This window comes from Lissotriton vulgaris, chromosome 1_1, assembly GCF_964263255.1.
Source record: "Lissotriton vulgaris chromosome 1_1, aLisVul1.2, whole genome shotgun sequence".
NCBI classification, from domain to species: domain Eukaryota; kingdom Metazoa; phylum Chordata; class Amphibia; order Caudata; family Salamandridae; genus Lissotriton; species Lissotriton vulgaris.
In genome coordinates this window covers 200488869-200498868 of record NC_141685.1, presented here as the reverse complement: position 1 = coordinate 200498868, position 10000 = coordinate 200488869, and the positions used below count along the sequence as shown (strand labels likewise).

At 48.9% G+C, this 10000-nt stretch overlaps 17 non-coding genes across 17 annotated transcripts; 12 read left to right on the top strand and 5 right to left on the bottom strand.

Moving 5' to 3' along the window:
- Positions 1 to 567: 567 nt before the first annotated feature.
- TRNAN-GUU (transfer RNA asparagine (anticodon GUU)) lies at positions 568 to 641 on the top strand. Its single transcript has one exon. It is a non-coding gene; the product is annotated as a tRNA-Asn (tRNA).
- Positions 642 to 877: 236 nt separating this feature from the next.
- On the top strand, positions 878 to 949 carry TRNAW-CCA (transfer RNA tryptophan (anticodon CCA)). Its single transcript has one exon. It is a non-coding gene; the product is annotated as a tRNA-Trp (tRNA).
- A 71-nt stretch (positions 950 to 1020) lies between these two features.
- On the bottom strand, positions 1021 to 1091 carry TRNAG-GCC (transfer RNA glycine (anticodon GCC)). Its single transcript has one exon. It is a non-coding gene; the product is annotated as a tRNA-Gly (tRNA).
- A 1161-nt stretch (positions 1092 to 2252) lies between these two features.
- TRNAN-GUU (transfer RNA asparagine (anticodon GUU)) lies at positions 2253 to 2326 on the top strand. The gene has a single exon. It is a non-coding gene; the product is annotated as a tRNA-Asn (tRNA).
- Positions 2327 to 2555: 229 nt separating this feature from the next.
- TRNAW-CCA (transfer RNA tryptophan (anticodon CCA)) lies at positions 2556 to 2627 on the top strand. Its single transcript has one exon. It is a non-coding gene; the product is annotated as a tRNA-Trp (tRNA).
- A 71-nt stretch (positions 2628 to 2698) lies between these two features.
- On the bottom strand, positions 2699 to 2769 carry TRNAG-GCC (transfer RNA glycine (anticodon GCC)). Its single transcript has one exon. It is a non-coding gene; the product is annotated as a tRNA-Gly (tRNA).
- Positions 2770 to 3930: 1161 nt separating this feature from the next.
- On the top strand, positions 3931 to 4004 carry TRNAN-GUU (transfer RNA asparagine (anticodon GUU)). The gene has a single exon. It is a non-coding gene; the product is annotated as a tRNA-Asn (tRNA).
- A 236-nt stretch (positions 4005 to 4240) lies between these two features.
- Positions 4241 to 4312, top strand: TRNAW-CCA (transfer RNA tryptophan (anticodon CCA)). Its single transcript has one exon. It is a non-coding gene; the product is annotated as a tRNA-Trp (tRNA).
- Positions 4313 to 4383: 71 nt separating this feature from the next.
- Positions 4384 to 4454, bottom strand: TRNAG-GCC (transfer RNA glycine (anticodon GCC)). The gene has a single exon. It is a non-coding gene; the product is annotated as a tRNA-Gly (tRNA).
- A 1145-nt stretch (positions 4455 to 5599) lies between these two features.
- Positions 5600 to 5673, top strand: TRNAN-GUU (transfer RNA asparagine (anticodon GUU)). Its single transcript has one exon. It is a non-coding gene; the product is annotated as a tRNA-Asn (tRNA).
- Positions 5674 to 5901: 228 nt separating this feature from the next.
- TRNAW-CCA (transfer RNA tryptophan (anticodon CCA)) lies at positions 5902 to 5973 on the top strand. Its single transcript has one exon. It is a non-coding gene; the product is annotated as a tRNA-Trp (tRNA).
- A 71-nt stretch (positions 5974 to 6044) lies between these two features.
- TRNAG-GCC (transfer RNA glycine (anticodon GCC)) lies at positions 6045 to 6115 on the bottom strand. The gene has a single exon. It is a non-coding gene; the product is annotated as a tRNA-Gly (tRNA).
- Positions 6116 to 7276: 1161 nt separating this feature from the next.
- On the top strand, positions 7277 to 7350 carry TRNAN-GUU (transfer RNA asparagine (anticodon GUU)). The gene has a single exon. It is a non-coding gene; the product is annotated as a tRNA-Asn (tRNA).
- Positions 7351 to 7587: 237 nt separating this feature from the next.
- Positions 7588 to 7659, top strand: TRNAW-CCA (transfer RNA tryptophan (anticodon CCA)). Its single transcript has one exon. It is a non-coding gene; the product is annotated as a tRNA-Trp (tRNA).
- A 71-nt stretch (positions 7660 to 7730) lies between these two features.
- On the bottom strand, positions 7731 to 7801 carry TRNAG-GCC (transfer RNA glycine (anticodon GCC)). The gene has a single exon. It is a non-coding gene; the product is annotated as a tRNA-Gly (tRNA).
- A 1092-nt stretch (positions 7802 to 8893) lies between these two features.
- On the top strand, positions 8894 to 8967 carry TRNAN-GUU (transfer RNA asparagine (anticodon GUU)). Its single transcript has one exon. It is a non-coding gene; the product is annotated as a tRNA-Asn (tRNA).
- Positions 8968 to 9203: 236 nt separating this feature from the next.
- On the top strand, positions 9204 to 9275 carry TRNAR-CCU (transfer RNA arginine (anticodon CCU)). Its single transcript has one exon. It is a non-coding gene; the product is annotated as a tRNA-Arg (tRNA).
- The last annotated feature ends 725 nt before the right edge of the window (positions 9276 to 10000 follow it).

The window sequence follows — 10000 nt, the reverse complement described above, 5'->3', positions numbered from 1 at the left end:
CTTTCCATGAGAACCCTCATGTCCCTGTCCTCCCACAAGCCCGAGCTTTTATGTAAAATTAAGTGTGCTCTGTGGGCCTTCCCCTATGTGCTCTCTGCCTAATCTCTTTCTCCCAAGCTGAGCTCTGCAGGTAAATGTATCTATCTGACTGAGGGGCTAGGGAGGGCCTTTCCCAGTAGTCTTACAAGCCAAGAGTTCAGAGAAAGCACCTGCTCTGGGAAGGAGACTCTGCTCACAGAGAAGACAAGTCCAACATAACACAGTGAAGATGGGATGGGCAAGACACACGCCTCACGGGCTGGTAGCACGCAAACAGAGGAGCAGGGAGCTACGCTAAGCAGGCAAAGAGAAAAGTCATGTATGAGTCTCATGCACTGTGACCGGTAGTAATACTGGCTCTAACACCATTAGACAGTAGTCTACACATCATAAATTACAACAGTAACAAGACACTAAGCAAATGACAAATGCTGTATGGCATAAAGACGCCTTATATAATACAAGCTCCAGGCAGGCGCACACATGTCAAGACATATATTGAGTCTCAGGAAATGTATACAGTCAATAGTCTCTGTGGCGCAATCGGTTAGCGCGTTCGGCTGTTAACCGAAAGGTTGGTGGTTCAAGCCCACCCAGGGACGTAGCCTTTTGTCTGCATGAAACACAGATACGTACCTTTGCTCTTTCCTGCGTGCGATCCTTTCCCTGAATAGTTCAATCCTCAGCGTTCTCACTGCACCTGCAGTCAATTTCAATAATTAGGATAGAAAACAAAAGGCCAAGCCCTGTAATACAACCGTAGGCATATAAGCAGAGGAAAATAAGTCAAAAGGCCCACAGCATTTGTTCATCTGGCATCGAAGGCTGCAAGTGTAAGGACCTCGTGGCGCAACGGTAGCGCGTCTGACTCCAGATCAGAAGGTTGCGTGTTCAAATCACGTCGGGGTCACTGCTTACCATTTTATTCCCCACTGAGTTCATATATATCATTTCGAAAACAAAGTCAAAAGAAAGCAACCTTGCATTGGCCGGGAATAGAACCCGGGCCTCCCGCGTGGCAGGCGAGAATTCTACCACTGAACCACCAATGCTTCACATGGTGTGTTCACAGCAAGAGCTCTGTCCAAGACAGTGGTCAGGTTCACACACTTAAATTGTACACATATGAACAAAGTGTGCGCAGCAGACATGATAACGCCAACGTTTCACATGATGATGGCAAGAATCATATGCAGGAGACTATAAGTAATAATGTCTTTGCATTTGCTGAGGTCACTGGCTTGGTACTAGAGTTGTGGTTATCAGGGCATGATGGCAGGCTGCTCCTGACAGAAGTGGCTCACAGAATGCACCCGCCAGATCACCAGCACTATTGTGTTTCAGATCATGTCACTGAACTCTCCTCCTGGAAAATCCTTCCCACTGGCTTTGCCAGATTCTGTGTCCTCCCCAAAATGCTGGGGTGAAACGGGCAGAGTTCTGCACCCTGCGCCCCTTTACGCGTCCCTAACGCCATCCCAACGCGCCCTGGTCGGGCACAGCCCTGGTCGGGCTTAGATCACTGGAGCCTCTGGAGATCAAGAACTCCGGAAGCCTAGGGTCAGGCCTATTGCAGAGGCATCTTGTGCCTGGCCATTCCGGGATTGTTGTGTTTCAGGGCCTAGCCATCAATACTCCTGGGATTTCTTTCCATGAGAACCCTCATGTCCCTGTCCTCCCACAAGCCCGAGCTTTTATGTAAAATAAAGTGTGCTCTGTGGGCCTTCCCCTATGTGCTCTCTGCCTAATCTCTTTCTCCCAAGCTGAGCTCTGCAGGTAAATGTATCTATCTGACTGAGGGGCTAGGGAGGGCCTTTCCCAGCAGTCTTACAAGCCAAGAGTTCAGAGAAAGCACCTGCTCTGGGAAGGAGACTCTGCTCACAGAGAAGACAAGTCCAACATAACACAGTGAAGATGGGATGGGCAAGACACACGCCTCACGGGCTGGTAGCACGCAAACAGAGGAGCAGGGAGCTACGCTAAGCAGGCAAAGAGAAAAGTCATGTATGAGTCTCATGCACTGTGACCGGTAGTAATACTGGCTCTAACACCATTAGACAGTAGTCTACACATCATAAATTACAACAGTAACAAGACACTAAGCAAATGACAAATGCTGTATGGCATAAAGACGCCTTATATAATACAAGCTCCAAGCAGGCGCACACATGTCAAGACATATATTGAGTCTCAGGAAATGTATACAGTCAATACTCTCTGTGGCGCAATCGGTTAGCGCGTTCGGCTGTTAACCGAAAGGTTGGTGGTTCAAGCCCACCCAGGGACGTTGCCTTTTGTCTGCATGAAACACAGATTTGCTCTTTCCTGCGTGCGATCCTTTCCCTGAATAGTTCAATCCTCAGCGTTCTCACTGCACCTGCAGTCAATTTCAATAATTAGGATAGAAAACAAAAGGCCAAGCCCTGTAATGCAACCGTAGGCATATAAGCAGAGGAAAATAAGTCAAAATGGCCCACAGCATTTGTTCATCTGGCATCGAAGGCTGCAAGTGTAAGGACCTCGTGGCGCAACGGTAGCGCGTCTGACTCCAGATCTGAAGGTTGCGTGTTCAAATCACGTCGGGGTCACTGCTTACCATTTTATTCCCCACTGAGTTCATATATATCATTTCGAAAACAAAGTCAAAAGAAAGCAACCTTGCATTGGCCGGGAATCGAACCCGGGCCTCCCGCGTGGCAGGCGAGAATTCTACCACTGAACCACCAATGCTTCACATGGTGTGTTCATAGGCAGAGCTCTGTCCAAGACAGTGGTCAGGTTCACACACTTAAATTGTACACATATGAACAAAGTGTGCGCAGCAGACATGATAACGCCAACGTTTCACATGATGATGGCAAGAATCAGATGCAGGAGACTATAAGTAATAATGTCTTTGCATTTGCTGAGGTCACTGGCTTGGTACTAGAGTTGTGGTTATCAGGGCATGATGGCAGGCTGCTCCTGACAGAAGTGGCTCACAGAATGCACCCGCCAGATCACCAGCACTATTGTGTTTCAGATCATGTCACTGAACTCTCCTCCTGGAAAATCCTTCCCACTGGCTTTGCCAGATTCTGTGTCCTCCCCAAAATGCTGGGGTGAAACGGGCAGAGTTCTGCGCCCTGCGCCCCTTTACGCGTCCCTAACGCCATCCCAACGCGCCCTGGTCGGGCACAGCCCTGGTCGGGCTTAGATCACTGGAGCCTCTGGAGATCAAGAACTCCGGAAGCCTAGGGTCAGGCCTATTGCAGAGGCATCTTGTGCCTGGCCATTCCGGGATTATTGTGTTTCAGGGCCTAGCCATCAATACTCCTGGGATTTCTTTCCAGGAGAACCCTCATGTCCCTGTCCTCCCACAAGCCCGAGCTTTTATGTAAAATAAAGTGTACTCTGTGGGCCTTCCCCTATGTGCTCTCTGCCAAATCTCTTTCTCCCAAGCTGAGCTCTGCAGGTAAATGTATCTATCTGACTGAGGGGCTAGGGAGGGCCTTTCCCAGCAGTCTTACAAGCCTAGAGTTCAGAGAAAGCACCTGCTCTGGGAAGGAGACTCTGCTCACAGAGAAGACAAGTCCAACATAACACAGTGAAGATGGGATGGGCAAGACACACGCCTCACGGGCTGGTAGCACGCAAACAGAGGAGCAGGGAGCTACGCTAAGCAGGCAAAGAGAAAAGTCATGTATGAGTCTCATGCACTGTGACCGGTAGTAATACTGGCTCTAACACCATTAGACAGTAGTCTACACATCATAAATTACAACAGTAACAAGACACTAAGCAAATGACAAATGCTGTATGGCATAAAGACGCCTTATATAATACAAGCTCCAGGCAGGCGCACACATGTCAAGACATATATTGAGTCTCAGGAAATGTATACAGTCAATAGTCTCTGTGGCACAATCGGTTAGCGCGTTCGGCTGTTAGCCGAAAGGTTGGTGGTTCAAGCCCACCCAGGGACGTAGCCTTTTGTCTGCATGAAACACAGATACGTACCTTTGCTCTTTCCTGCGTGCGATCCTTTCCCTGAATAGTTCAATCCTCAGCGTTCTCACTGCACCTGCAGTCAATTTCAATAATTAGGATAGAAAACAAAAGGCCAAGCCCTGTAATACAACCGTAGGCATATAAGCAGAGGAAAATAAGTCAAAAGGCCCACAGCATTTGTTCATCTGGCATCGAAGGCTGCAAGTGTAAGGACCTCGTGGCGCAACGGTAGCGCGTCTGACTCCAGATCAGAAGGTTGCGTGTTCAAATCACGTCGGGGTCACTGCTTACCATTTTATTCCCCACTGAGTTCATATATATCATTTTGAAAACAAAGTCAAAAGAAAGAAACCTTGCATTGGCCGGGAATCGAACCCGGGCCTCCCGCGTGGCAGGCGAGAATTCTACCACTGAACCACCAATGCTTCACATGGTGTGTTCACAGCAAGAGCTCTGTCCAAGACAGTGGTCAGGTTCACACACTTAAATTGTACACATATGAACAAAGTGTGCGCAGCAGACATGATAACGCCAACGTTTCACATGATGATGGCAAGAATCAGATGCAGGAGACTATAAGTAATAATGTCTTTGCATTTGCTGAGGTCACTGGCTTGGTACTAGAGTTGTGGTTATCAGGGCATGATGGCAGGCTGCTCCTGACAGAAGTGGCTCACAGAATGCACCCGCCAGATCACCAGCACTATTATGTTTCAGATCATGTCACTGAACTCTCCTCCTGGAAAATCCTTCCCACTGGCTTTGCCAGATTCTGTGTCCTCCCCAAAATGCTGGGGTGAAACGGGCAGAGTTCTGCGCCCTGCGCCCCTTTACGCGTCCCTAATGCCATCCCAACGCGCCCTGGTCGGGCTTAGATCACTGGAGCCTCTGGAGATCAAGAACTCCGGAAGCCTAGGGTCAGGCCTATTGCAGAGGCATCTTGTGCCTGGCCATTCCGAGATTGTTGTGTTTCAGGGCCTAGCCATCAATACTCCTGGGATTTCTTTCCAGGAGAACCCTCATGTCCCTGTCCTCCCACAAGCCCGAGCTTTTATGTAAAATAAAGTGTGCTCTGTGGGCCTTCCCCTATGTGCTCTCTGCCTAATCTCTTTCTCCCAAGCTGAGCTCTGCAGGTAAATGTATCTATCTGACTGAGGGGCTAGGGAGGGCCTTTCCCAGCAGTCTTACAAGCCAAGAGTTCAGAGAAAGCACCTGCTCTGGGAAGGAGACTCTGCTCACAGAGAAGACAAGTCCAACATAACACAGTGAAGATGGGATGGGCAAGACACACGCCTCACGGGCTGGTAGCACGCAAACAGAGGAGCAGGGAGCTACGCTAAGCAGGCAAAGAGAAAAGTCATGTATGAGTCTCATGCACTGTGACCGGTAGTAATACTGGCTCTAACACCATTAGACAGTAGTCTACACATCATAAATTACAACAGTAACAAGACACTAAGCAAATGACAAATGCTGTATGGCATAAAGACGCCTTATATAATACAAGCTCCAAGCAGGCGCACACATGTCAAGACATATATTGAGTCTCAGGAAATGTATACAGTCAATACTCTCTGTGGCGCAATCGGTTAGCGCGTTCGGCTGTTAACCGAAAGGTTGGTGGTTCAAGCCCACCCAGGGACGTTGCCTTTTGTCTGCATGAAACACAGATTTGCTTTTTCCTGCGTGCGATCCTTTCCCTGAATAGTTCAATCCTCAGCGTTCTCACTGCACCTGCAGTCAATTTCAATAATTAGGATAGAAAACAAAAGGCCAAGCCCTGTAATACAACCGTAGGCATATAAGCAGAGGAAAATAAGTCAAAAGGCCCACAGCATTTGTTCATCTGGCATCGAAGGCTGCAAGTGTAAGGACCTCGTGGCGCAACGGTAGCGCGTCTGACTCCAGATCAGAAGGTTGCGTGTTCAAATCACGTCGGGGTCACTGCTTACCATTTTATTCCCCACTGAGTTCATATATATCATTTCGAAAACAAAGTCAAAAGAAAGCAACATTGCATTGGCCGGGAATAGAACCCGGGCCTCCCGCGTGGCAGGCGAGAATTCTACCACTGAACCACCAATGCTTCACATGGTGTGTTCACAGCAAGAGCTCTGTCCAAGACAGTGGTCAGGTTCACACACTTAAATTGTACACATATGAACAAAGTGTGCGCAGCAGACATGATAACGCCAACGTTTCACATGATGATGGCAAGAATCATATGCAGGAGACTATAAGTAATAATGTCTTTGCATTTGCTGAGGTCACTGGCTTGGTACTAGAGTTGTGGTTATCAGGGCATGATGGCAGGCTGCTCCTGACAGAAGTGGCTCACAGAATGCACCCGCCAGATCACCAGCACTATTGTGTTTCAGATCATGTCACTGAACTCTCCTCCTGGAAAATCCTTCCCACTGGCTTTGCCAGATTCTGTGTCCTCCCCAAAATGCTGGGGTGAAACGGGCAGAGTTCTGCGCCCTGCGCCCCTTTACGCGTCCCTAACGCCATCCCAACGCGCCCTGGTCGGGCACAGCCCTGGTCGGGCTTAGATCACTGGAGCCTCTGGAGATCAAGAACTCCGGAAGCCTAGGGTCAGGCCTATTGCAGAGGCATCTTGTGCCTGGCCATTCCGGGATTGTTGTGTTTCAGGGCCTAGCCATCAATACTCCTGGGATTTCTTTCCATGAGAACCCTCATGTCCCTGTCCTCCCACAAGCCCGAGCTTTTATGTAAAATAAAGTGTGCTCTGTGGGCCTTCCCCTATGTGCTCTCTGCCTAATCTCTTTCTCCCAAGCTGAGCTCTGCAGGTAAATGTATCTATCTGACTGAGGGGCTAGGGAGGGCCTTTCCCAGTAGTCTTACAAGCCAAGAGTTCAGAGAAAGCACCTGCTCTGGGAAGGAGACTCTGCTCACAGAGAAGACAAGTCCAACATAACACAGTGAAGATGGGATGGGCAAGACACACGCCTCACGGGCTGGTAGCACGCAAACAGAGGAGCAGGGAGCTACGCTAAGCAGGCAAAGAGAAAAGTCATGTATGAGTCTCATGCACTGTGACCGGTAGTAATACTGGCTCTAACACCATTAGACAGTAGTCTACACATCATAAATTACAACAGTAACAAGACACTAAGCAAATGACAAATGCTGTATGGCATAAAGACGCCTTATATAATACAAGCTCCAGGCAGGCGCACACATGTCAAGACATATATTGAGTCTCAGGAAATGTATACAGTCAATAGTCTCTGTGGCGCAATCGGTTAGCGCGTTCGGCTGTTAACCGAAAGGTTGGTGGTTCAAGCCCACCCAGGGACGTAGCCTTTTGTCTGCATGAAACACAGATAAGTACCTTTGCTCTTTCCTGCGTGCGATCCTTTCCCTGAATAGTTCAATCCTCAGCGTTCTCACTGCACCTGCAGTCAATTTCAATAATTAGGATAGAAAACAAAAGGCCAAGCCCTGTAATACAACCGTAGGCATATAAGCAGAGGAAAATAAGTCAAAATGGCCCACAGCATTTGTTCATCTGGCATCGAAGGCTGCAAGTGTAAGGACCTCGTGGCGCAACGGTAGCGCGTCTGACTCCAGATCAGAAGGTTGCGTGTTCAAATCACGTCGGGGTCACTGCTTACCATTTTATTCCCCACTGAGTTCATATATATCATTTCGAAAACGAAGTCAAAAGAAAGCAACCTTGCATTGGCCGGGAATAGAACCCGGGCCTCCCGCGTGGCAGGCGAGAATTCTGCCACTGAACCACCAATGCTTCACATGGTGTGTTCACAGCAAGAGCTCTGTCCAAGACAGTGGTCAGGTTCACACACTTAAATTGTACACATATGAACAAAGTGTGCGCAGCAGACATGATAACGCCAACGTTTCACATGATGATGGCAAGAATCAGATGCAGGAGACTATAAGTAATAATGTCTTTGCATTTGCTGAGGTCACTGGCTTGGTACTAGAGTTGTGGTTATCAGGGCATGATGGCAGGCTGCTCCTGACAGAAGTGGCTCACAGAATGCACCCGCCAGATCACCAGCACTATTGTGTTTCAGATCATGTCACTGAACTCTCCTCCTGGAAAATCCTTCCCACTGGCTTTGCCAGATTCTGTGTCCTCCCCAAAATGCTGGGGTGAAACGGGCAGAGTTCTGCGCCCTGCGCCCCTTTACGCGTCCCTAACGCCATCCCAACGCGCCCTGGTCAGGCCTATTGCAGTGGCATCTTGTGCCTGGCCATTCCGGGATTGTTGTGTTTCAGGGCCTAGCCATCAATACTCCTGGGATTTCTTTCCATGAGAACCCTCATGTCCCTGTCCTCCCACAAGCCCGAGCTTTTATGTAAAATAAAGTGTGCTCTGTGGGCCTTCCCCTATGTGCTCTCTGCCTAATCTCTTTCTCCCAAGCTGAGCTCTGCAGGTAAATGTATCTATCTGACTGAGGGGCTAGGGAGGGCCTTTCCCAGCAGTCTTACAAGCCAAGAGTTCAGAGAAAGCACCTGCTCTGGGAAGGAGACTCTGCTCACAGAGAAGACAAGTCCAACATAACACAGTGAAGATGGGATGGGCAAGACACACGCCTCACGGGCTGGTAGCATGCAAACAGAGGAGCAGGGAGCTACGCTAAGCAGGCAAAGAGAAAAGTCATGTATGAGTCTCATGCACTGTGACCGGTAGTAATACTGGCTCTAACATCATTAGACAGTAGTCTACACATCATAAATTACAACAGTAACAAGACACTAAGCAAATGACAAATGCTGTATGGCATAAAGACGCCTTATATAATACAAGCTCCAGGCAGGCGCACACATGTCAAGACATATATTGAGTCTCAGGAAATGTATACAGTCAATAGTCTCTGTGGCGCAATCGGTTAGCGCGTTCGGCTGTTAACCGAAAGGTTGGTGGTTCAAGCCCACCCAGGGACGTAGCCTTTTGTCTGCATGAAACACAGATACGTACCTTTGCTCTTTCCTGCGTGCGATCCTTTCCCTGAATAGTTCAATCCTCAGCGTTCTCACTGCACCTGCAGTCAATTTCAATAATTAGGATAGAAAACAAAAGGCCAAGCCCTGTAATACAACCGTAGGCATATAAGCAGAGGAAAATAAGTCAAAAGGCCCACAGCATTTGTTCATCTGGCATCGAAGGCTGCAAGTGTAAGGACCTCGTGGCGCAACGGTAGCGCGTCTGACTCCTGATCAGAAGGTTGCGTGTTCAAATCACGTCGGGGTCACTGCTTACCATTTTATTCCCCACTGAGTTCATATATATCATTTCGAAAACAAAGTCAAAAGAAAGCAACCTTGCATTGGCCGGGAATAGAAGCCGGGCCTCCCGCGTGGCAGGCGAGAATTCTACCACTGAACCACAATTGCTTCACATGGTGTGTTCACAGCAAGAGCTCTGTCCAAGACAGTGGTCAGGTTCACACACTTAAATTGTACACATATGAACAAAGTGTGCGCAGCAGACATGATAACGCCAACGTTTCACATGATGATGGCAAGAATCATATGCAGGAGACTATAAGTAATAATGTCTTTGCATTTGCTGAGGTCACTGGCTTGGTACTAGAGTTGTGGTTATCAGGGCATGATGGCAGGCTGCTCCTGACAGAAGTGGCTCACAGAATGCACCCGCCAGATCACCAGCACTATTGTGTTTCAGATCATGTCACTGAACTCTCCTCCTGGAAAATCCTTCCCACTGGCTTTGCCAGATTCTGTGTCCTCCCCAAAATGCTGGGGTGAAACGGGCAGAGTTCTGCACCCTGCGCCCCTTTACGCGTCCCTAACGCCATCCCAACGCGCCCTGGTCGGGCTTAGATCACTGGAGCCTCTGGAGATCAAGAACTCCGGAAGCCTAGGGTCAGGCCTATTGCAGAGGCATCTTGTGCCTGGCCATTCCGGGATTGTTGTGTTTCAGGGCCTAGCCATCAATACTCCTGGGATTTCTTTC